We start from the raw sequence: 26,238 nt of genomic DNA on the forward strand, positions 1-26,238 counted from the left end.
TTCTGTGTGCCTCTGCTGGGTTTGTGGATTGACTGTCTGGCTTTGGAGTGACAGGGGCTGGGGATGTGCATTCTCTTCAGACAGCCACTGGGGGGTTGAGGTGTGTCCTGCCTTTCCTGGATGAGCCAGGGCTGGGCTGAATAGACCTGGGCTGCATTTAGAGTAGTGGGAGGAGATTGCCTTGCACCTGAATGGGCCTGTTCTGCTTTAAACAATGCTGCTTCCACCTCCTGCTGGGAAGCTGGGCCAGAGAGGACCAAACTGGTTTGGACTAAGCACAGACACTCTCTACCTGAGAGAACAAAGGAATTTTTAAAATAAATATTGGGGCCCAGAACTCTAGAACTCTTTTGGACCAAGAAGACTGCCAAGTAGAAGAGCTGGAAAATCTGTGAGGAGGAACTACCACTTTGCTAAGTGCTTTGCTGTGTTGGCCTGCAGTGTCTGCTTCTGTCTTAGTCAGTGAAAGGACTGGACTGAACTTTCTGCAACTTCTTTGTGTGAGTTTCTCCAAGGGCTCGAGGTAGAGCTTTCAGCAACAGCAAACACTTCAAGTTCATCTGCTACCAGCACTGGGGACTGTGGGTTTTGTGCTGCAACAAAAGAAAAAGAAACCCGACGCCGTTGAACCCGCCGCTGTCGACTCCATGTCCCAAAGGCACTGCAGAGGGCACCACCACATTCTGCACCACAACCCTGGTCTCATTGACGAGGCCACTTAACACCACCACTGAGCCGCTGCCTGCACTGCGACCTGTGGGCACTGCACTCTGCACCGCCTCGCTTCACGTCGCCGCCCTGGTATAACCGCTGCCGCCGCTCCACACTGACATCGATGCCGCTGCTTGCACCGTGGTTCGGGGAGACCACTCGTAAGTCACATGACACTCTGCCCTCATCCCACACCGCAGCCTTGGCCTACCGACGCCGGCGTCCTCTACTCCAGTTTGTCAACCGACGACTGTGCTTCCGCAACAACAACGACACTGCTTGCACCGTGACCTGCCAGCACCGCGATGAGCACCGCATCACTTCACACCGCAGCCCTGGTCTCGCCTATGCTGCTGGACGACTGGCACCGAGCCGCTGCCTGCATCGCAACCTGAGTGCACCGCGCTGCACCGCAGCCCTAATGCTGGCTGATGCTAGCGCTCCTGACTTTAACAGCGAGGAGTTCGATCTGCAACAGATGTGGCTGCAAGGGCCCAACGACTCCTGCACCGACCTCCGGAACTGACACCTGTGGACGCCCGCTGTTTTGGGCTCAATGGGAAGCCACCGACACCCTGCATTTCTTAAAAGGTACTGTTTTTACACGCCTTTCCGACACCACAGCTGGCCCATGATGATGCAGTCAGCCAGAACTGTTTGGATTTGTTGTTCACAATGCCGTGAAAGCCTCAGATGGAGCTATTGACTTCAAGGAACTGTATTTTAAGTCTACTTTTGATTTTTTAGAATTCTAAGAACTGTATGGTGGATTTCTATCGGTTTTGGTCTTGTTTGCACAGATAAAATATTGGGAATTGTGCTAAAACTGGTGTGGTGTCCTTGTGTAGTGTTTTGACTATATTACTGTTGGTTATGCGCAAATACTTTACACCCTGATTCTGCGACAAGCCTGACTGCTTATGCCAAGCTACCTAGGGAATGAGCAGGGGTTATTTTAGGAGTGTAAATCCCTTGCCCTGACTAGGAAGAAGGGTCCCTACTTGGACAAAGGTACGTAACTCTGCCAACTAGAGATCCCCATTTCTAACAAAGACACATGGTGGATCTGAGCCAACACTAAGAACTGGCCTCACACTACTTACTCACGGCCCCTAACTAACACCCACTCTATCCCCTCATTTGTCTAATCATTTTTTCCGCTCATATATTCCCCTTTCTTCCACCCCTCCCAAGTTGGACCTCTCCAAGATGAATTCAACTAGTTAATACCAAATGTTTTCTTTCCTTATTTTAAAGATTCTGAATTGATATCTCATAATGTATATAGTGCAAAAAAGCTTGCTGTATTTTAATACTACTTTGAATATTTAAAAAAAACCTAATTAAAATAATTGAACTATCATAAAATCTACACAGCAATGATTCCAGTGAACAGATACCGACAGACTGTTAGTCCTCTATAAAGCTATTTGCCTGGTTGACTCCTGTGACAGGGCAGTAAATATTGCCCATTCCCTGTCCTTAGTGTCTGTGTTGTTTGATAAATCTTTGGGTGGCCTCTTCTCTTCATTTCGGAAGCTGGGAACCAGACTGGATGTGTCATTTAGAAACCAGTGATACAGTAAGATCACTTGTCGATTTTATTTAAAAAATAGCAGGCTTATGAAGAGCTGTTGCCAATCGTTGGTGACTGATGGCTGCATTAAATGTATACAGCAAGGGATACCTTTCAGCTTGGGAATAATGCAGCGGGCTAGTGGGCCGCTGATGGCTGCTCGTAGACTGCTTGAATGAACCTAATATTGAGGTAGTTGCGTTCTTACCTGTCTTAGTGGGAACCGAGTAGGAATACCTCCTAAAACTTGCCCTGGGTCACTGGATTCATTGTAAAGCACTTTTCAAGCGCTTAGCACATATCAATATAAACATAAATGGCCACGGATCTCAGGCTATGTACAATATTTAATAGAATGTATCATAAAGTAGTGACTCACATTCAGTTATCATGCAGTATTGTTGTGTTATCTTGAGTTCTGAGTGTCTAATGCTCATCACTTTCTTGAGTAAATATTGGACTGCTCTCCTGAGTCAATGCTAAAGGGGGGAACTTGGAATCATGTTTGAGTTTCAGTAGTAAAGATCCCCAGGATACCTTTTGTAAATGACTTCAGTTGTCAGAGTGGGAGCAGAGTAACCTTAGATTGCCCGTGGACCCTAAACTGGGACATGTCATTTTCAGATTGACTAAAAACCTTGTTTCCCACTGAATCATTTTTTTGAGCTATTTTCTAACAAAACGTGACTCAAGGGCTTCGGAGCTCTTTATAACAGAGATAGACGTTACATGTTCTTTCCTTTTTAGGCACAGGGAGATTACGCTATTTATCCAGAATCATGGATATTGAGCGAAGGCCGGGATTTGAACCTGGCTACTTAAGTTTCAAGGTCAGTAGCTCTAGCCACTAGCCAACATCTCCTCCATCAACCTCGAAAAGAGGGTCTTAGTCAAATGATATGATTAAGGGGAAATTACATCTTCTGCCGACCATAATTCTAAGTGCATTGATGTTTAGAAGAGGGAGATTATTAAAGTTGCAATATTGCAGGATGCTGACAAATATGAACCCATGCTCTGGCACACCACTGAAAAACATTATGGGCATAGAAGACATATGATATTTGAAACAAAATAATATATTTGACATTCTGCAGCAAACACTAAAATATATTTGAACATGCAATTATGTCTTAGAGACCAAACTAAAAATGTATTTGAAGCAATTTTTATTTCCAAGTCCAGCAGACAACCTCTGGTTTGTGATCTTTAATTTTCAATGATGAACGAATATCTCAAGCCATTTGCAGTAACTGTGGAACATTAATCTCCATTGTAGTCACCACATTCCATGGAGGGCAATCTCAAAAAATATATATTTGCTCCTTTAACCCACAGGCATTAAAAATTGATTCTTGCACTTCTAAGACTAAATGCCAGTTATTCCCATATCGTGCATAGTAGATACCGTATGCAAAATGTACTTCATGCACAAAGAAGACATTTTGTAAAACATTTCAGTAAAGGGTACCATGCCTAACAGAAATAGCTCACCCACTCTGCGATAGCCCACTTTTTATTCTAAGATATATCCCTACTTCTACTGTGCACCTTTCCAAATACCTTATTTTGACCAGAATATTCAGCTGACTTACTTTTTATTAACACTACATATGGCAAGATTACAATAGCTACTGGTTTTTGTGTTAGGGAGAGTTTGGGCAAATGGCACAGTAAGTTAAACATCCTTTGTTTAATAAAGGACAGAACTGTTTCTTCATGTTACTTTGTTTTTCAAAATTTGCCTTTCTTTTATCATACTACCCATCTCAAATGGACACAAGTGAGCCAGCTTTGATTACATTAAATTACGTTGCTTCTCCACATGTTGTTATCTTCCTTCTTTGTGTTGCTTTTTCATTTATTGCCTGCGTAATAATTTAACATATTCCAGTCTTGTCCCCAGGAAGTCGGGTGCAGACTGTTGATATCTGATTGCTGGTTTCACAACATATATTTTTCCATGCACAAACTCACCCAATTTAGAGACATGCGTGCAGGGAAAAAGATCAGCAGTGGTGAAAACGTGCAAAAACAGCATGCGGTTAAAACGCATTCTGACTCAGAAATTTGGAATGGATAGTAAAATGACGCAAAATATAACCGCATCATCCTGCAATGGATTCACCACATTGTGACACTGAAGGAGGTAGTTGACGCCTTTTGGGGCATATTATCAAGCATGGCGTTAAAATTATCGCCGATTTAGCTGCAGAAAACTGCCGCCAAAGCGGCGATAAGGGGCTTGATAATATGCCCTGGAGAATTCCATAGAAGCCCAGGTTCACACCAGAACATGGGCTTCTATTGGAATTCTCAAGGGCATATTATCAAGCCCATAATTGCCGCTTTAGCGGCAGTTGCCTGCCGCCAAAGCGGCGATAATTTTAATGACGTTTCTTGATAATATGCCCCTAAGTTTGGTGCGATAGGGTGGTGTAAAGGCCTTTGGGGAATTGATCGGTTACGTGACCACGAGGTGCTTTTAAAAGACAGCTTTGTCTCTGTAACAATTAGATCTCGTTCTGTTTCTGTCCCAAACTCTTGTCCTTTCAAGGCCTGGGACTATTGCTTGAAAAATCTCCCTCTTGCCCTTGGCACACAGAGACTGGGTAAAATGGCCCCATGTACTCCCTGAGCGGAGCGCTTCTGTGATCCCTGGCCAAAATGCTCACTGCCCATTCCAAAGTTAAAAGGGATATTGGGCTCATGAAAGCCTAATAGAAATATCATTAAAAACAATGTTCCCTCTTCCTCTGGCCTGGTTTAAGATAAAATTAACTATGAAAACGTACAACATCTGATCCAGTGTCAATGAAAGTCATTGAATACTTTCTAAAATCAAAGGCCAGGAAAATAAAATAATAGAAAGTGGCAGTTAATTGATGTGGTATTGTCAAAGGCTTATTTACAACAAATTTGTGGCAAATGACAAAACAAAATCAAAATAAAGCAATTTTTTTAAAAAAGGAAACAAATGTTATAGTCTTGGTACAGAAGATCTAAAGTAATTGGTTACAATCTTTATCTATGATGTCTACAACGTTTCAGCTACAGGAGCACAATGGCCAAGTTTTCATTCTGGACGGCATTATTTAAAAAAATGTTGAAGTCACACATAGACCTCCCGAAGAAATACAGTGCTCAGTGTAAGCTATATTATGGGTCTGGATGCTTTATTCCTCCTTATATGACATCATTAGTGCATGTCATTACTTAATAGCCTTGATGAGTGATGTGAAATACTGTCTCTTAGTGGTTCTATACGTGTCCATTTTTCATTGGTTAGTGATACAATGTACTCTTTAGGAAAGGGAAACTTTATTCAGCACTCGTTTTGCCGATCCAGCAAGATGTCTCCTTCTTTACTGCCCAAGGAAGTTTTTATTCACACGTATTTTCTGAAATGTCCACTTGCTTGTGGGAAAAAGAAGTTCCCATCCTCGCTCATCTTCTCAACTTAAACCTTTTCCAAGACTGATATTTTGATGCTGGTAATATAGGCAACTCACTAGTATGACCATTCACCCATGCCACAAATACCCTATAGGATGTCCAAGTGAGTATCTCCTCACTTCACAGGTATTCTACACTGTGTATAACTGAGCTACAGTGAGGCAGTGGTCTGCCCTGACCTCTATAAATCCTATCCTTACCTTCTTCTCTGCCTGCTCAACTTATAGTTTTCTTTGTTAAATGTTCCTTGTCAACCTATGAGAACCCCACACACTGGGAAATCCCAAGTAAGGCATGGCATGGGCCATGCCACTGATTCACCCAATCTCTTATTGTCCCATCTGTAAATGTTAGAAGAAACAGGGATGTCTGCGATCCCTTAACTGGAGCATCCCCCTCTCTTGTACCCATGCAGCGGTGAAGTCAAATGCAACTGATTGAAGCCACTCTTGTAAGGAAGGGGAGTGGGTTCTTCTCCTTTGCAGCAAGAGGAAAGAGGGGTGCTCTTGGGTGCCACTAACGTGCAGTGGGGCTTAGTTGTAAGCCATGACTGTGCAGCAAAGTTATAAAAGGAACCATGCTTGCCTCCCTCAATTTCTGGTGGAGGGAAGATTGACTGCATGATCATCTGCTGCAAGTGCTAGTTCCTGGATTGATAGGAAAGCACCATTTGCCGATGACCACAGAACCCTAGCCCACCGCAGTTCAATGTTTGACAATCTGAGAAAAATGAAGCACCCAAGCGAAAATTACGGATCATCAATTAATTCAGGACCATCAATTTAAATGAAAATGAAGAATGGAATCAGCATGCTGATCAGAAAGCTCATGATTGCAGTAGTCACACAGAGCCAAAACATGAGCAAAAAAAATGTCAGGAAACCAGAGGGGTGCAACGTCTGTTTTTCTAATGCTTATACTTTACATCCAAGACCTTTCTTGCTATGTTTGTGACATTTTTCAAAATTGTTTGAAACATTCAAAAACTGTTCATTGACATTAGCACAAATGACAGCTTGGGGGCCCGGAATAAAATTAGGTGGACACTCTTAGATATTTTAAAACTATTTTTGTACTGATAAGATCCCAGTAGCTGTAGGGCTTATTGAGATTTTTTTGCCCTAAAAAAGATACAATTTGTTTGCTCCACTCTGAGTGTTGATCTGCGCCGGAGTGTGTAAGCACACCCTATGTGAAGCATGACACTATCTCATGTGAGGGCAGGTTTAACTCCTTAGAGGATTTCACATGTAGAAGTAAGGCTATTATTTATGTCCACTTCCTTTTTCTTGTGCTTGAGAACAAATAGAATACCAAACAATTAAAACATATCCAATTAAAACTAGTGATGAGGGACCGGGGGAGAACACATGAAAAGATGGGCTGTTCAAACTTCACAGGAGGAGAGGGTGCACAAAGGGCAGTAATCACATAGATTGGGATGCAGAAACATGGGACAACAATAAAGCACTCCTGCAATAAAAAATGACAACAAGATAAGTTGATTAAAACATTATGCAAATACGCTCAGCATAGCTTTATTAAAAAATCTAACAAGGAAGCAATGCCAACTACATAACAAACCAGTATAGATCAAATAAAACAAGAAACATACATCATTTTGACGAATGAGCTGACGTGCTGTTGTACATATTCTCCGCTCTACATGTTGCAAGGAAAGCTTGAAGTTAAGATGGGTCCTCATAAGTTGTCATCCTATTATTGTATGTAACTTTAAAAAGTTAAGGATGGAAGAGCCCAAACCGTGCTCCAAGAGACCGAAATGTCGGTCGCATGTTTAAGAAATCTCTTAGTCTATCCACAGTACTTTTAGCATACTCCTGAGAAAAGAAGATATAATGACCAGACCAAGATATACATTTAAGTTGCTGAGCCACTGAGATGACCTGCATTAGTTCAGTGTACTCCATAAAATACAAAATTATTCTTCTGGGCTTTTTAGAAGTAGTCTGAACGTAGAAGGATGGCCTAGTCGAATGTTGAGTGACAATCCTTCAGGTAGCTTAAGCAACTGAGGCAAAAAAGATTTGGTTTGAAGAATGAGATAGGGTTTGCACCTTCCGTACCTTCAGGTTAACCATAAATGCAAAGGTTGTTTCTTCAATTACTATTTTCAACCTCTTTACGCAAAGTGACAACCTGCGGATATACTTCTCCCTTCAATACAAGACTATTTGTCACTGAGGTTCTGCAACTTGGCATTGGTTTCCTCCATAAAAGGGTGAAGGGCTCTTATTTCCTCCAATGATAAGTCTAATGAGGTATTAGGAGAAGATTTTGTGAGGGATGGAGGATCTTTCTTGAGTTTTAAATTGCCATCTTGCCAGGATTTTGATGTGCAGAGGAACAAGAAACGCTGGAAGGATTTGCCTGCAGGAGAACTGAGGTCAAGTTTGAAGTTTCTCAGTCTGCCCATAAAATGCACTGGAAAAAAACTCCTTGAATGCATTCAAGGAGTCAGGAAAGTACCATAAAATCCGTCAGCTGTGAAGAGAAGGAGTATAACAGGAAATGATGGTGATAATTCCTCAAAGTGATTAAATAAAGTCTCATGTTTAAGTTGAGAGAAAGAACAATGTCTTTAAAGTAAGTATAAAAATTACCTCCATCAGAGAGGGACCTTTTCAATGAAGCTGGAATGTGCTCCCTTCAAAATACCTCTGTTTGCGCTCGGCTTGCATCTATGAGCTTCAAAATGGAGGCTGCATGTGCAGAAAAGAAGCGCACCATATAAATGGACCTTACGTTGTCTCCCAAATTCTATTGGTGGTGAAAGTAGCAGCTACCCCTTATTAGGAGTTCTCGTGCTGAAAAGAAGGCATTTGCGCAAGGGAAACACGCTTTATACTGTCGCTCCATTAGCCAATTGTCCGAGCCTCAGTGGGACACTGGCATCTTGCCCGACATCAAGTGAGGCCTCTGCTGCTTGTGATGTTAAAGGTCATTACCGCCTTGAATTCCAATGGACATTCCTGTCAGAGATATATAAGGTAATTCTGATACTTTGGTTAATAAGGCCCTTCCTGTCTGTGATGCCGGGGTACTTCCTGTCTGTGATACTGAGTAGGAGTGGGCAGTGAACTCCACTCCGCCGGCGGAGTCTGCAGAGTGTTGCCCACTCCATATAGAGCGTGGAGTTCCAAAAAACTCTGCAAAGCAACGCAGAGTTTTTCCTCTCACATGGCTCGCCAATCTTAAGTTGGTGAGCGCAAGTGAGAAAAATGCTACACTTCACTGTGAGATTTCCTAATGAGGGTGGTCACAGCAGGTTGCTACCACTCACATTGAGAAACCTGCAGCACACTTTGAGGAAGCTGCCGCTTGAGTAGAACATCTACTCGAGTAGCAGAAAGAAGAAGCCCTCTTGCACTGTATGCAGTGCCAGTCACGTTAATTTTACAGTACGGGACAAACTCCTGGTGCTAAAAATCAGTGTGACTTACCACACTCTGCTGCTTACGTAGCTTTGCTTAGCGCGGTCGAGTTTTTTGCCATTTCACGGAGTTCCTTGTAGCAGAACTAAGTTAACTCCATCCAAGCCTAATACTGAGGTTTCTCCAGCTGAGCACGACCTTGTCTTTCCCACCCTCTCCTTCATTGAAGTTTCTGCTTTAGGAACATACACCACCCAACTATGTGGCTGACATATAAACGGAACCAACATTGTGATTGGTTGCAGCTTACATTTCTTCTGACCATGAGAGTAAGAGTATTGTTTTCTGTTTTGTTGCTGACAGGAGCAAAGTGCAGATATTTAGGGAAAGTCTGAAACAGTGCGCATCAGACAATTAACTAGCATCCTTTTAGTGTTCATATTGATGAACATTGTGCCATTTCAGTTCTGTTTGACAACTGGCTTGTTGAACATATAGAAATCAATGATATTGAATGTCTCAATTGATTAACAATTAACCAATTGTCAGGTCCAGCTGCTTATTGATCACAGAACATGTATAGCACTTATTCACTCATCCCTAGTTTACGGAATTTGTCTCGAGTACATGGAATAAAATAATGGCTACTGAGTTGAGCAATTGCAAGCTAATTTCACAAAGGGCAAGGTGCTTGCCAAAGTTTTGTTATGCATCATTCAACTCTATGTATTGAAAGCTAATCTTTGGTGGTACATTTGCAATTACTGCCATAAACAATGAGAGATTTAAGAAGGTTCAATCATTCTAATGTTTCAGTATAATCAAGTTAATGTGACTACAATCAATTGCTGAGGAAATGCCATGTAGAAAACATGAGGTACACACTAATGGTTATCTGTAACTGTGAGCAGACTAACATATAGGGGAATCAGGAGATTGTCTCTGAAAGGCAAGTAGGGCTCAGGCAGATCAGACTGACCTGTGTTTATCACGGTCTTGGAAGTATTGGGCATTGAGAAGCATCATCATTGTAGGATATCTCCGTTTTCTTTTAGTCTAACAAATCTGCTTTCAATTCTCTTCATACATATATTTACCAAAAAGCAGGTTCTAAGTTGTGTATTGGCAGGAGGTTATATGTTTAAATAAATTCCTATTTTTGCATGATCATCCCATAGTTTGGACTGATGCTGCTAGTTTTTCGACTCTGAGAGTGTAATGAGGACAGCTAACCAGGATTCAGTGCCAGGGCTCTGACCCTTTAAAGTTTATGCTTGATTGGATTATAACTATCTGGTATGATTTATCTTACTTATAAGTCCCTAGTATATGCTACCAGGGAGTACACAGTGCCTTTAAGTTAAAGTGCCCCACTAGGGCAGCAGCATTTTGTGTGCTACCCTCCATGTGACCACAGAAAAAAACATGTCTACTAGTTTCCCATTGCAGACTATAAGTGCAGTTTTAAACTGGTAACACAATTTTGCCATTTAATTTATTTTATATTCTGCCCTAAGGCAAGATGCTGTACATTAAAAAGTAGGACATACATTTTTATATGTCATAACAATAAAACACAACAAATTGCCATTTTTACTGTGAAAAAGCTAGTAGCCCCGTTGGCAGGTATAAGGTTACATGATGACAACTCAGCTGTGCTGACTTATTAATGGGACAACTAAAGTCAGTACTTTAAGGAATTCAATAATTGTTGTTTTAAACCCTAGTTGATGCCCAAGCCAAATTTAATGCAACTTTTAAAAAAATGCAACTTTTAGAAACTTGCCACACTGTTGCCCACGTTTTCAGTGGCCATCCACAGATGCTGGCCACCAGACAAAATTCTGTCTGCCTGGGGAGAAGTGGGTACAACTCCCAGGGGTGGAAACAATAGAAGTCTGTCTTTGGAAGATGTGTTACCTCTCCCTGGCAGTAAGCCACACAGTATGTCAGCTCAAAAGGTGAGCTTCAAAGGGGAAGCCGTGGCAATGTCAGGCTACCAACAAAGATGTTCACCTAACGCTGAGGCTCCTGACCACCTCAGAGGCTCAGTGGGAGATTAAGTCACTCCAGCTGCATCCATCTATCCGACCACTGGCATTGAGAAGCTGAGCCCCCAGGGCATGTCTGCCAATCTTCAGGTTCCCCTTTGCCGAGCGGTTGAAGTACACACTGCCCCACCTGCTGAGCTGCTGCGTAAAATCGAGGCTTGCCAGCTCTTGCAGGTGACAAGAGATGTCCAGAGAGCCACGGTGAGCCCCAGGTGTCCTCTGTACTCCAAGTTACATTGCCCACGGGGTTCTGTGAATGCACTATAATACTAAACTAGGGGGGGGCGTGAGTGGGGCACCCCACCCTTTAGAGACACCAAAGGCAGCTGGCCGGTGCAGCATGGAGTGGAGCCATAGGCCTCACCCTCACTGGGCCTTTACCAGTAACCACTGAAGCGGACAAGACCCGCTCATCTGCCGTACTGAGGAGATGAGAAGCGAGTCCTCCACTAGTAGCCAACCCACCCCTTGCCCTCCCTCATCCCGGGCACAAACCACAGAGCCACGGCACCTTGGTTCTGCACAGGCCTGCCCTGATAGGGCCCTTCCTTGTGACTGCTGATATGGCAAAGACCTGCTCCACTCTGGTGAGGAGGCGGTGGGAAGCAAGACCTCCATCAGCAGCTAGCTCCCCTCAATCTCCCTCATCACTTGCACGACATGCAGAGCCATGGTTCCCTGCCCTGCACAGGCCTGCTTATCACCATGACTGTTTCCTGGCAAGCACAACTGCCCCTCTCTGCCAAGGGATGCTTGGAGGGGCCTATCAAATGAGGAGATTCTTGTGAGGCCTGGACTTTTGCTTGACCATAGGGAGCTCTGCCCTCGTATCCCACACTAGCGGATATCCCCTGCTCCAGATCCACCTTCCCCCTGCACAGGGTGATTACTTTGGAGGGGGCCTTCCTAGCTTAATGTACCTCCATTTGCCTCAACAGCTGCATTTTGGAAGCCTGCCCTTGGATTCAGGACTCCCACCCGCTCCACCAGCTGTCGGCCATTAGACGCAACCCCACACAGCCCTCAGCATGGAAAACTCTGACATTTACGACCCGGAGACCCTCTTTGACCCTTGGCACCTAACCAGCCTTCCTCGACATAGGGTGGCCCACTCTCCCTAATCACAGCAGCACCTATAATGATGCGGTTAGGATCTCCAAAGAACGGGTCAGAGATGGAGTGTACTGTGTGAACGGGTAAGAGTCCTGCGGTGCCTAGACTTTTGTTAGCCCCTGGGTTGCTTAACCCTCGTACCTCACCTTAGCGGACACCTCCTGCTCCGGATTGGCCTTTCCCCCTGCACAGGGTGACTACTTTGGAGGATTCCCTTCCAGCTTAACTTAACCTCAGTTACTTGCCAGCAAAATTTCAGAAGCTTGCCCTTGGATTCTGGGCTCCCACCCCCTCCATCAGCTGTCGGCCATTATCCATAACCTCAAAAGGCCCTCAGCATGGACAACCCTGGCATGCACGACCCTGGGACCCTATTTGACCCTTGGCACCAGACCGGTCTTCCTCGAAATAAGGTGGCCCACTCTCTCTCTCCAAAGAACAGGTCGAGGATAGGGGATCCTGTGTTGAGTATCTGGACAGAGTGAACTCGGGTGACTGGCTGCATAGCACACTATGTGAGCCAGAGGAGGCCTGATACTAGAGCATATGCCTGCTGCCGTCTTGGGCATGTTCCTCTCCCTCGACCATCTACTACAACCAGCACTCATGGTGACTGGGAAGACATCCCAACAATTGCTTTTCACCGAGGTCATGACCCAACATAAACCCTCTGCTCCATAGATGGTGGAACACCCGTATGACATGATGGACCTCATCCTTAGAGAAATGGAGAGCCTTCCTGTCCCAACAACCAATGCTATGCAAATGGGACATAAAGTATGGTGTCTTAGAGCCTGCATGGATGTGGATCACAATGGACAGAGCCAGCGCACCATTGTGCCTTCCTCAACAGTTTGCCAGCATCAGTATGGGTAATGCACCCATTCCCCCCCTCTGGTAAAGAGTGTCACTACCTGAAGGGATGGTGGACCTAACAGTTGAATGGGTAGATTGCAGGATCAGGCATTTCAATTGCCCCCCCCCTGAAGGATGGTGTGATCAAGGCAGTAGTGGAACTCACTCAGGACTCAGAGTGGGACAAGTCCGGCACACTGCTGAAGACCAGCATGGACCCAGACTGGGAATTATCGCTGAGACAGCCAGCACCTTTCAGTCCTGTCCAGCAGATAGGTGCCTCTATCTTTGCATAAGTATTTGCATTTGCACCTCTTCTCTCCACCATGTGCTGTTTTTCTTTGTTCTGATGATTCTTCCACGTGCTAGTAGTTGAGGCATGCCCATCTGTTCCCCAGCGTACATGTTGCTGACTGTATCTTACTCCCTTCTTTGGATATTTCCCACTCCCTTTTTTTGCACCCACAGCAGGTGGGTCCTGGAACTTCTCCCCATGTGCAGCAACATCAATGATATTCATCTGGCCCTCCTTGGTTGAGGCAGAGTGGCATTCCAGATTCCTGATGGGCTTACCACTCAATGTCATGTTCCCCTCCTTCCCACCGGTTGCCACTTCAGCTCCTGCTCTTTACAGCTGTAGTACCAGCTTTGCTCGCTACCTGTGACCACCACAGCTAGATTCATCAAAAACCATTGAGTTCTTTCCTCCCTCCCTGCGGACTCCCAGGATATCGGTGGCCTTCCAGATTTTTCTTCCATCAATCAAAGTTCTTCTTTTCTCTCCTAGCCTCCAAGAGTCCCTGAACACTGCTTCCTTTCTTTTGTACCCCACTTTGGACGCTCTCTCTCACACGCCCCGCTCATCCCCCAATGCATCCCCTCTTTTTTTCCTCATCATCGCCAAGCAGACAGGTACGTTGGCACCCTCTTGCTCACTGGCTCAGGGGGCACCACTGTCATTCCCCACCTGCTAGGTGCTAGGGAGTGTTGCAGTCCCTCCACCTCTGACACCTCTGGCACATGCCTGCATACTCCCCCTCTCCCTTCTTGCACTGCTCTCTCTCTCACTCCTACATCAGCTGCTGTACTGTGTCCTGCTCACCAGGTGTCCCTACACCCGCTGTCCCACCAATTTTATACAATACTGTCTCACTATGGCGACAAAGCTTTTGAGTGTCCTCTCATGAAATTGGAATGGCCTCACCCACTATATTGACGAAAATAAATTGTTTGTCTATTTAAACTCCAAACATATGGCTCTCACCCTCCTCATAAGAAGTCACCTCACCAATATTGCAGCAGAAAACCTCAAATGGGACTAGACGGGCAAGGTCATCCACAGGAGCCACACAGATATTCCGGCTGATCACTCTACTACCATACCTTAGAAATGCAGTATAGCATGGACATCAACACCCTCTTCACTTCCAAGGCAGAGTATGAACTTCATAGGTTCCGGCTCCATAACTATGAACAGGGTGGGAAGGCCGGAAGGTGGTTCACAGCTCAACTTAGACAACAGCAAGCGATGACGGGCATCCTGGCCATCAGGAGCCAGGCCGGACAGGTTATTTATCCAGCCACAAGGTAGCAGACATATTTGCTGAATTTTATAGGAACATCTATACACCCAAGATCGTCACTGATGAAGCTCGTACGGACAGTTTTTTCAACAGTATCCATATTCTCCAGTTCAATTAAAATGGCCGGTCACAGCTTTCTGGTGAGATTACTAAGGAGGTGATTGAGTAAGCTATCACCAAGTCACCAAACAACAAAACGCCGGGGGAAGAAGGCTTGCCCCAGAGTTCTACAAGCGAACTAAGCCCAACATAGTAGACTCCATGCACTCCACCTACAAGGAGACAGTCCAGACTAGAGGCCTGGCGCCGATTTCCAATAAGGCCCTGATAATGGTTCTCCCCCAACTGGGTAAGGTCCCGATGTCCTGTGGCAGTTACCAACCAATCTCTCTCGTCAACAGAGACGTCAAAATCCTGGCCAGCGTTCTTGCAGCCCACCATAAACAGGTTATCCCCACACTTATGTACTTCTTCAAAGTAGGCAGCATCCCAGGATGAAAGTTCCAGAACCATTTCTGCACTCTGACTCATGTACTATGGCTTGCTAAGGACATGCTGGGGAGGCAATGGCCCTGTCACTCGAAGCTGAAAAGGTGTTTGACCACATTGAATGGGACACCTCTTCATGGCTCTCCAGAATTTTGGACTCTGAGACAAATTCAAAAATAGGGTACAGTGGTTATATGACTCCCTCGCAGCACAGGAGAACTGCGGGGGCTTCGTGTCAGTCCCTTTTACAGTGTGGCACAGAATCTGGCAGGGGTGCCCTCTCCGGTGAGCCATTGGCAGCAGCCATCTGCCAATCTGTGGATACTGTGGGTATACCCAATCTGGAGGTCCCCCGCATCCGAGCTTCTTTATGCCGACAACATCCTGCTGACACTGACCTTCCCAGCTCGCTCCCTGCCCTCCTGAAACTCATCAACATATTTGCAGAGATAGCCGGATATAAGGTTAACTTGAGCAAAAGCAAAGTCCTGCTCATATCAAGATGAGGATGAAGGACCCCATACAGTGCTATCAGTTTCACTGGAAAGTCTCCCACCTCAAATTCCTGAGAGTTTACATCAATTGAGGCTCAGAACGCATGATATTATACAATCTTGAACCCCTCATTGAGCGTACGCAGGTGGACTGCTCCAAGTGGGCTCCCCTCAAATTTTTACTCTGGGCAGGGCACCAGATGTCAAGATGATGACTCTCCAGGTTCACGTATGATTTAGGCATGTTCCCACTCCGACCCCTCTCTCGCTCATGCGTTCCATAGAGTTACATTGATGGCACTAAAGATTTCATATGGGGCTCCTCGAAGCCACAGCTGCTGATGTCGAAACTTGTAGCCCACAGGAACGATGGTGGGCCTGGGCCTCCCTTCTGTCAAACACTGTAACCTCGCACTCCTTCTCATGTAGATTGCCTATATGCAATGGCACACACCCTCCTGATTGAGAGAAGTCTCTTCCACAGCACTCTGGGACAGCAGCCACTCTATAAGCAGGGCATGACACGACCCCCCAGTCCCTATGATCCAGGCTATGGTCTTCTCATAGGAACATGCCCATCACTTACTCTCGAGCGATACCTACATCCATGTCGAGGCATCCAAATAAGGACAGTCTGGCCCAACTGGTTTTTATGGTGAAGGGCGGGCACTATGTCCTTATCACAAGACAAAACCTGTGGTACCCTCAATTCGTTTGATGACCCGAGGGAGGAATTCCATCGCTCTCCCAATCAGTGTTGGAGGTGTTTAGCAAACTGGGTGCCCACCATATGTGTATCCTACCTCCACTGTTGGGGTCAGTTTACGCAACCCAGGGGCTAACGTAAAGTCAGGCTTGTACAATATGCTGATACAGCATCAACACCCTGTGCCCCAGGTGCAGAGGTTACGAAACATTTTGCAGGAGAGACTATAAATGGCTTACACGGATGAGGATTTGCCAGAGGCCCTGGAGAACCTACACTTTGGGGTGCAGGGTTACAGATGAAATTCTGCCTCTTAAAGACAGTTTAAGACTACTACTGGACCCCTGCAAAACTGGAGCACAGGGGGCTCCTGCACCACTCACGATGTTGGCGTTGCAGAAAACCCCATTGCGATACTATGCATGTGCTTTGAGAATGCCCAGCGATTACTGAGCTGTGGGTCACAATGGATGATATGTTTAGCGGGACTATCTTCATCCCTCTCCACTGCCTCAGCATGTAGTGATGTTACCTGGCGCCTCTGACATTGCCACACTGACGCACCACAAACTCCAATTCCTCTCCCAGAGCTCAGCGCAGCCAAACTCCGCATCCTTTAACACTGGTGTTCCCCGCACACAACCACACACGCGGAATGATTGACCCAGATGTTTAAAACAGCCTCGCACGAGAGTCTCATTTACAAGCTATGAAACGAACTGGAGAGCAGCTTACCAATACCCTGGCCAAACTGGTACAATAGATGAATCTCAGCTTCCCTGCACTGACTCAGGGATTGGGGACATCCCTGATGCAGATCAAGACCTCTGAGGTCAAAACACAGTAGAGTCTGATCAGACATATTGGCTAGACAGACCTTGCTCCAGTACATAAAGCAGGAAACATCCTCTTTCTTACAGCTGCGTGAAAGAGAGAATCTAGACCACGAAAAAATAAGAAATGCCAGGGTTCCTACAGGAACAGATGGTAACACGATTACTCTTGCACTCATTGCCCCATCTCACAGGGGCAAGGCCTGGACCTGCAGCAACCGCCATGCAGTTCACGTGACATTCCTAGAACCTCTGAGTTTTTCACAACCCTGCCCACTGTCTGCAGGGAAAATCCAAAGTGGGCAGAAAATCTTATTGAGGATTCACAAAATGTCATGTGTTCTGAAATGCTGAAAAATAAATATGCCTTCATCCACATTCACTCACTCCTAAGTAGCAGCAGTGAAGGATGCAAATCTGTCAGCCTTTCATGTCCGCTCTGTACAAATCCACAAAAAATAGTTTATATGTGTATGGATTTTAGGGAGCAGCATTTAAGCCAAGTTCCCAGTGGAAGTAAGCATCAGGTTGCCAATCAGTCAGAGGTCAAAGAAAGATAGATACTTTCCAAATCAATTGGGCTTTAGAGCCAGCGTCCACCTAGACTGCAACTCCCAACATCAGAACCAAGCACGCAGCACTCCGCAGGCCTTCAGCGATACACACATGGCCAGCTCTGCATCAAAACAAAAACTTCTAAGCAAAGGTAGCAAGCCAGGCCTTCTTCTTGTATACTCTACAAACACTCTTGGTTTCACTTACTCAGTTTTTTCTGATTTTAATTTGAAAGTTAGTGGTTAGCATCGGCATGGTTTCACCGAGAGCTGCATTTGAGGAGTGAAATGGATGCATGGATTTGGCGATGTACAGGTTGTTGTACACACTGGCCTCTGCTTCAAGACAATCAAAGGGTATCCCAGACCACCACACGGCAAGGACATGTCATCTACGGATGATTACGCGTACTTAGACGTTATAGAGTGTTTTGAAGGGTTTTACTTACCACGAACTAGTGCTGTGTAGCAGCAAAGACATGTTTAGCTCGCTACAAAATTCCTTAAATAAATGAGTAGCTTTTCCTGCCAGGGACGACACCGCCTTCCAGGAAGAAGAATTTGAGGATAGAATTAATTTGTCATAATCGGTGACAGACAAAAGGAACTAGGCCCCCAGAAAGACAATTACAGTTCATCTTGTTTTGCTCAATTTCTTTCCAGATCGATATGCTGCCATTATACATCAGCACATTTAAAGGATAACATTGAAGGTGTCAAATTATTGCTTTCGTAATGCCTTTAATCAGCCGAATGGAAATTAGCAAATATTTTCATCAATCTTGGTGCCAGTCTTTTAAATAGGTTTGCAATTTAGTTCCCTCTGTTAATTTTTCGTTGAAATGTCAGTAATTAAGACAGATGGCTGCAGGACACTGGCAATTGGCAATTCAGTAAGGAATTTCTGAAAACTGGGCCACCTCTGGCTCTTCCCTAAATGTGTCAGAGCGAGCATTATTTGATAGGCAACATTTACTAGCATATTTTAGAGGATTTGACTAAATTTATAAAGGACCTACGACATAATAATTAGGGGTGGGTGAAGAATTCCGCTCGGCCGCTGGAGTTCGTAGAGTTTTGCGCACTCTGCGTTCCGCATGGATCAGGAAGTTCTGCAAAATTCCGCAAAGTGATGTGGAGCTGAGTTTTTTCTCACAAACAGCTCACCGACGTTAAGTTTAAGAGCGCTCGTGTTGAGAAATCTGCTATTCACGTTGAGGATGCTGCCGCTCGAGTAAAACATCTACTCGAACAGCAGAACGAACCTGCATCCTCTTGCGCTGCGCATAGTGCTGTTTGCACTGGTTTTATAGTATGGGACAAACTTCTGGTGCTAAAAATCAGTGCGAGCAGTGCTGCTTGCTAAACTTCGGCGCTTGTGGAACTCCACGGAGCGCAGCAGAGTTTTGTGTCACTTTGCAGAGTTTCGCGGTGTAGAACTACACAAACTCCACCCAGACCTAAATTTGTTTATGAATATTGCCGATCAATATTTTTCTTTTAAAATGTATAGGATATATTTTAATTTGTATTATTATGGCATATTACAGATACCGATGCTGCTGGTGATGAAGGACATCATTTACTAGCCATTTAACACACTGATGAGGCACTTTCTAGAAAGTGATGGAATTCAAATTGCATAACTTTAGACAGGAACTTGCTTTGCATGCTCTCAGAATGGCACTTAAAAAATGAATATTGAAAAAATTGCAACCAGTGCTTTATTTGGAAAATGAATTAAAAGTGCTAGGGCCCAAGATGTCATGTGTGAGAAGGGACTGCGAGTGCTGATAATCTTTTCTTAATATATATTAAATTGTTAAAAACTGTGCTGATCTGCTGTGTTTAAAAATATGCAGCGTCACCATGTGGTGGAATATAAAGATATACTGTTGTTATGAAATATGCGCTGGTGATAAGACCCAGCAAACACCACTACAAATGAAGCACTGGCTGGAATTGAATGCCCTCTACTACCTCCTGTTCCATCTTCAATAGCGGCCAACATTATCTCTACCCATATGCAGAAACAGAATCTTTCCCAGGTTTAGGTTCAAGCCACTAAACATGTAGTAAGAGCCTGTAAGTTACAGCAATTGTTGCGGGCCCCCTTATGCTAGTGCCATCGGCAGTGATTAATTTGTAAACAAATAAGTGACGGGGCTCTCGTCAGGAATCAGCTTGCACCATCCCATTTCTCCTGTTAGCGCCGCCTAAAACAGAACCAACTACTAACCATGAAAGTGGAGAGAGGATGTGGCGTAATGGCCAGAGCTACCGACTTCGGTGTGAATCTTGGCGTTGGCTCATCATTGGGCCTCTGAGTAAATCACTTAATCTCCCCGTAAATTAATGTGCCCTTAAATGGAGCTCATGAAAAGTGCCGGTGTTGATGATTAAGTGCTGATGCTGAGCACCGACAACCAGCAGCTCAAATTAAGCACTGGCCACCAGCATAAAGCATACTGACTTCTTCCTGAGTTGGGATTGGATTCCTAGGGTTAGATCATAGGCAGGAGGTAGAATTTAATGCTCCTAAGTTCTACAAACCCAAACAGGGATAAAAAGAAGTGTTGCATTACAGAGTCACTCTTTATCCGCTATAGGTTGAGGACGCCTGGGCAAGCATGTGCAGTGCAACGTGAAGAAAATCCTTCAACTCTTTCATAGGACCTTATCGCAAGGTCCAAGCGCAGCAATCTACAAAATAAAATGCACTTTAGACCCAAGCTTTGAAAGGTTATGCAATGCGAGGTGCAAAGAAAGTTGCTGCTTCTTTGATATAGCACAGAGCCATGGTTTTTATTCACTTTTCACATAATATGAATGCATGGGGGTAATAGAAATGCAATTTTGTTCGTTACTTGAAAATTCCCATTCATGAATTTAAAAACAAAACTTTTCTCGTAAATGTCTCTCCTTCCAACCCACATATTGGTGCATATTGGTCCAATTTACCATACTTACTGCTGCATGCACGCCTACTGTACCATTAAGGTTTAAGTCATATGTGAAGATAAGTGTTGGAATAATGCATTTGAAAATGTTCGCACAAGGTTACCACTGTGTTCAATTTATATACACTGAATTTCACTCCCCACTTCTGGCGCTCCCCTGAGGAAAGTCTCTCATCAGATCTCAGCATCTTACTATTTGTGTTGTGTATGCATGAGTGCATATAATTGACATATGTAGATCACATTTCAACGATCAAGTCTTTATTCTATGTACACGTTCACTTTCACCAAACAAGAATTGACAAAGGCAATAGTTCAAGCATTTGGGAACTTTTTGCTTTGCCAATGGTTTTTAGAGATGCTATATAGCAACAACAATACTGTGCACAATGGCTATAGACGGAACAGCTGTGCCATTTTGTAGGTGCAAAAATGCCCATGCTTACAAAATTACTCATGTGGTTTTTTCATTTGATTTACTGATCTGAGTTAAAACAAAATGTAGAGGAAAATACTTTTTTAACCCAGATCTTTGTGACTGGGGTGAATGTTTGCATTGTTCAGCATTCCGTCAATAATTTGTTCCTTTTGCCTGCCTTTGCACCCTAAGTAGGAAGGGATGTCCACACATGGGTACCGTGCTCACTGCGCCGCTGGATTCAACTAGCCTGGCTGATGAGGGGTGATGTCCACAAACCGGTTACAGGATACTTGTTTCTGGTCTAGGGAGGACCTGGCTTGGCAGTTCGGGCTGGACTGTTCCCATGCGGTGCAGGTCAAGACTGACATATGGCTAGGCCCAAACTGGGGTGGAGTGGTGAGCAAAATAATGATGGATTAAACCCAGATCTTTGTGACTAGGAGTGAATGTTTGCATTGTTCAGCATTCTGTCCATCATTTGTTCCTTTTGCTTTTGTCATCCTCTTAAGTAGCACTTCAAACATGTTTCAGGTCTGCCATTGCAAAGCCTGTGTGTCCAGTTATAAACTGCAATTTCGACCTGGCAAAAAACATTTTGCCAGGCCCAAACCTTCCTTTTTTAATACATATGTCACCCTTAAGGTAGGACTGGAAAGCCCAAAAGGCAGGGTGCAATGTTTTTAAAAAGTAGGGCATGTATGTTTGAGTTTTACATGTCCTGCTAGTGAAAAACTCTTAAATTTGTTTTTCACTACTGGAAGGCCCACCTCTCCCATACAATAACATTAGAGTTGCCTTATTACATTTTATACATGTAATTTCCAAATGGGAAGAGATAACTAGTTCACGTTTGGTGTCTCTGGAATCACAATTTAAAATCCTACCTTATGGTGGAGCCAGATTTTTTATTCCCGTTCTGAAAATGGCACGTTTTAGAAAGGTGGCATTTTCTTGCCTTAGCCATTTAGTGTCTGTAGCCTGGCTCTATCATGACTGGGTGTAGTTGACAGTTGAACTTTGTGTATTCCTCCAAGACAGCCACACACAATAGGGAGCTTATGTGTGTCTGGATGGACCATTACTGGCAGGGCAGAATGGGAGGGTTGGGAACAGCTCCACTTACACCTGAATAGGCTGTCTCTTGTCTCCATACAAAGGGCTGATTACCCCCTTTAGTTAATAATGAGCCAGGACAGGGGAGGCAGGATGCATGGGGACATCAAAGGGAAATCTATATAAGCTTCTCACCCACTTCCAAACCACAACATGTTATAAATTCTGGACCTCAGACACCAACTCTTCAATACACATCTGGACCTGTGGAGACTCTGTCAGGAATAAGGACTGATGTGCTTCTACAATGACTACCATTCTGCTGGACTGCTGCTCCAAAGAAACTGCTGCCCTGCTCTGCTGTCCTGATGCCCTCTGCCTAGGGAAGAAGAACTGGCCCTGCAACTTCATCTTGAACCCATATCCCAGAGTGACTCCAAGGGCTAATCTTCTGGCCTCCTGATCTAAGCATTAGGGACATAAGCGCTGAGCCCAGCTGCTGTGAGTTCCTGAAACATAATTGGTGCCTCTCCGGTCTTGGACCTTTGGTGTAGCTCATGGGCTCTTAAATAATTCTTTTTGGCTCTTCATGACTGTAAACTGATATTTTTGTACCGTGACAGGGCAGTTCGCACTGAAATCCAGCATGAGCTGTTGCCAGCCCGTCTCTTTGCACAGCAGCCTTGACAGCCTGTGGGGGACCGCCAATGTAAAGCACCAGCCCGCCCATCTGTGACACCTGGACTGCTCTTCGCGCCATGCTGACAACCTCCTGCAATGCTCGCCTTTCTGTCCGAGATCTTCTCCAACAGGAACGGGGCTCTTGGCATAAAACTTGAGAGGGTAAAGCTTCAGAGGGACTAATCTGGGACTGTATTGAACCCGTGCTCCATCTCGGTCAGCCTGAACTTTTGACTTTGGCCCAGGCTAGAGTGTCCAGACAGCCATGTTTGGCGTTTTGTGCTTTTAGGCACTATTTTACACTTTATTATTTAAAAATTCATAACTTCGGTTCAACTGATTGGAATTTTGTGATTTTGGTCTTGATTTATTTATTAGATTTTGCCTATTTTCCAGCCTGGTGTGGGATCTTTTTGTGTGGTGTTTTCACTGTTTTACTTTCTGAAGTGTTGCACAAATACTTTACACATTGCCTCTAAATTAAGTCTGACTACTCTGTGCCAAGCTACCAGGGGCTTGAGAACAGGTTAATTCGGGATTTGGTTGTGCCTTACCCTGACAGACATTGTGTTTGCTTCCTGACCAGGGCTCACACCCCAGAGGATGAGGCCACAGCGGCTGACTTTGGATTTGGGGAACAGGGTTAAAGTCTCAACGTCAGCTCAACATCCTGTGATTCTGGGCAACTCACATAATCTCCCTGTGCCCATCAAAAATGTATGTGTCCTTGTGCAATTTAACTAGTGTTCATGTAAAGTACATCAATACCTTAGGGATGAGTTTGCGCTATAATAAACTGCAAAAAAAAGTAATCTAAGTTCTTACATAGGGGAAAGAAAAGCTGCAATTGTAGGGCAGTTTGAATCCTTGACTGAATTCTTCATTTCTTATTTTTTCTCAGCATTTCAAGTAAATTCCGCATCATATGATGATGCAGTCGGACTATGTACTCTATTCTTCAACAGAGAACTTTCTTAGCATTTAGAGGTCAGAGATTTCGATCGTGCATGAGCACAAATTACCTCTCATCCAGGCTAAAGTCTTATTCCTTAGGGACCCACAAGTTTCCTTGGTTTTTATTTTGGGAACATTTATCAGAATGAAATTTCATTGATCTTCGACCAGATCTAAGTTTTTTTAACCGCCCATTGTTCACAGGAAGCAAACTTTTAAGAGATTTCAGAGTTTTTAATCCACCGGAGAGTTTAGTGGGGGGAAATTCTGAGTCCTTAGCATTCAGAGGGCGCATCTATTGACTTCCCCTTTCTGCCTGAAACTGTTGTCGTTTTCAGTTGTAATCTGACACAGCGGAGCAATCAATGGCATCATTTCCTTTACCTTGTTCCACGCCTTGATTGCATGCCTGTTGATCGTCAAAAGTATTCGGACGAGCCTAAGGATTTCGCTATGCATTATGGTCCTCAGAGGATGAGAGCACCCTCCTTGAACTGAATTTTGATTTCTTAAAGTGGGTCATGGCTGTCTGAGCCATACGACTCACTGAGTGGGGACCCCATTCCCCAGTCATCTCACCAGTTTGTCATTTCACCCCTCACTTCTCACTTGCTGGGGACTCTACCCCCTTCATCTTCTCCTGCTCTTTCTCGACCCAACTGTGAGTAAAGCCCAAACCTAAAAGAGAGGACAGGAGGAGAGAGTTCAAGGCATACAGGTGCTTGCAGAGAAACAGGGCCTCTTCTGACAGACTGTGCTCATGAGACACAAAGGGAGCCAATTTATTTGGTGATGAGGAACCAGTACATAATAGTAAACGAAGATAAGTGTCTTTCACAACACATTCATTGGCCCTGTCAAAGTAAGGTAAATTACTTTAGACCTTGCAAAGCATGTTGAAAGCATTATAAAAAATGTATATATATATAATGGGGTTGTGTACTTACATCATACTTCTTTTCCAAGTCTTCTTGTGAATTCCAGAAGTATGGAACATTTTTCTAGACGGGCAAGTCATACTCACATGAATGGTTAACTCAGTAAATCTCAGCTATTGGGGCCAGTAGCTAGGACAATTCGATTCCATAATGTTCCCATTTAGAGATGTAGCGGTATAAGGGATGTTTGAACGTTTTGGGTGGCTAGAAATGTATGAAAAGCAGAGGATTCAATTCACTCTTCATTTAATTACTTAACCAAACCTTAAGTAATGTTGTGTGACATGCTCCGGGGATGCTGTCCTTAATTGAGCAGTGTTCTGTTGAATTAAATGGATACCTTTGTGTGTGGGAGTGCTGTGGCGAGGCCGTTAGCCGGACTCGCTGTCTGGGTGTCTGAGCCAGGCCGCCCATCTTTCTGCGAACAATGCCTGTTTTGTGATGACATGTTTTGCTATTCTGGGTCTCAACATAATAGTATCAAGAGCTGCAGAAATAGGCAAACTAACTTTAAAAGCTTGCAAAAGAAGTCCTCCTACACTCTTGGACGGCCGAGGAGGCCCAACTTTGAGTCTAAGTAGGCATGGCTTTCTTTTCTTCCGAGGGGGCTATTGTGGCGCTCTTGTTGACCTCCGACCCTGAACTCTGGGATGGAGGCTTCCCAGGGAACCAAGTGTTGGACAAAGTTGAATGAGTTGTGACCCAGCGCGAGAGAGGAAATGGCTGACGCTGCCATGGTTACATGACCTTGCGCTGTCTGCCTGGAACAAAAAGGGTTCTCTTGTCCTTTTTTTCTCTCTGCCCTTTGAGCACGTACGCGTCAGCGGGAGGGAAGTGAATGGTGCACACCACGGGAAAGGGGTGTTCTTTTAAGTAGGGCACCCATATGGGGCATTGGGAACGTCTGAAACCTGGAAAAAATCAACTCACCAGAACACTTTGGAATAATATCTCCTTTTCATTTGGCAATTTAGGTGTGAAATTGATTAACACTTGCGCAGAGCAGCTCAACCGACCAACTGTTGCGTTTCTAATAGTAACAATATACTAAAACCGCAGGGTCCCCTTCCCAAGTAAGACCGTCTTGTTGAAACATAACTGCGACCCATCTGGCATAAGTTGTGCACATAACAATTCTTGTGGTTGAAAGACAGTAAACGCCCTCAAACCTTTTACTTTCATACAAATAAAATAATTTGAGTAGCACATATGACAAACCGATTTGGGAATATTATTTTTGAATTAATGATTAATCTATCTCTCTTAAACTTCCCATGAGTGTGCTCCTGAAAGCATTTTCTGTTCCTACAATTGAAGAAAGAATTTTATGTTTGTCCCATATATTTCAGCATTTTCACTACGTATTTATCATACAGAAACCACCTCGCTACTCTAGTCTCTCATTGATTGGTCAC

The sequence above is a fragment of the Triturus cristatus genome, chromosome 3_2 (genome assembly GCF_964204655.1).
Source record: "Triturus cristatus chromosome 3_2, aTriCri1.1, whole genome shotgun sequence".
Classification (NCBI taxonomy): domain Eukaryota; kingdom Metazoa; phylum Chordata; class Amphibia; order Caudata; family Salamandridae; genus Triturus; species Triturus cristatus.